The following is a 796-nucleotide window of genomic DNA, read 5'->3' as shown; positions in this document are numbered from 1 at the left end:
GGTGCCGCGGGCCTGGCGGAGGGGCGACGCGGTCCGCGGGGGCCGAGCTGTTCCCGTTACCGGGGAGTAAGGGCTGCCGGGCGGGAGCACGCCCCGCGCGGTCCGGCGAGTTCAGCTTCCGCGGGAAAACCCGGCCAACAGCGCTGCAGGGCGATCTTCCTTCGGGACGTACCCCCTCTCCTGCATTAAACAAACTCGTATTTCATTCTCCAAAATCACGCCGGTTATCCGCGACTTTTAGCTTTTGTTCCTTAGGAAGTAAAATTCCGAGGGCCGTTCTTCGCCTCTGCAACTCCCCCAGCAGTCTTACCAAGGTCTCGCGCTCAAAGCGAGCAAAAAAAGTTCAGTTATTTATCAAAAGTTGAGTTTTTAGGAGGGTTGGAAACCTATTTATGAGCTTGAATCTAGACTGCGTGACATACCGCTATCAAAAAATCGAATACCGTAAGTTCCGCCTCTTGATGTTTTTTAAGTTCTGCTCTTCTGCTCTGCCAGTATGCACGTGAGGCGGCTGGATCTGCTCCCCGAAATCAACTGCCGCGGACAGTTATTTATCAAAAGTTGAGTTTTTAGGAGGGTTGGAAACCTATTTATGAGCTTGAATCTAGACTGCGTGACATACCGCTATCAAAAAATCGAATACCGTAAGTTCCGCCTCTTGATGTTTTTTAAGTTCTGCTCTTCTGCTCTGCCAGTATGCACGTGAGGCGGCTGGATCTGCTCCCCGAAATCAACTGCCGCGGACGTTGAGACCTCTCCCGCTCCTTGAACGGAGATTTAAGGATTCAGACTCCCA

General features: G+C 52.1%; 1 protein-coding gene across 1 annotated transcript in view; it reads right to left on the bottom strand.

The window, feature by feature from the left end:
• Positions 1 to 796, bottom strand: part of BLOC1S6 (biogenesis of lysosomal organelles complex 1 subunit 6) — an 8,846-nt gene that overhangs the window by 6,545 nt on the left and 1,505 nt on the right. The gene's annotated exons all lie outside the window — the stretch shown is intronic.

Source organism: Aptenodytes forsteri, unplaced genomic scaffold (genome assembly GCF_000699145.1).
Source record: "Aptenodytes forsteri isolate BGI_AS27 unplaced genomic scaffold, ASM69914v1 Scaffold1, whole genome shotgun sequence".
Lineage (NCBI taxonomy): Eukaryota > Metazoa > Chordata > Aves > Sphenisciformes > Spheniscidae > Aptenodytes > Aptenodytes forsteri.
The sequence above is the reverse complement of the archived record's forward strand: the minus strand, read 5'-3'. Positions and strand labels throughout refer to the sequence as shown.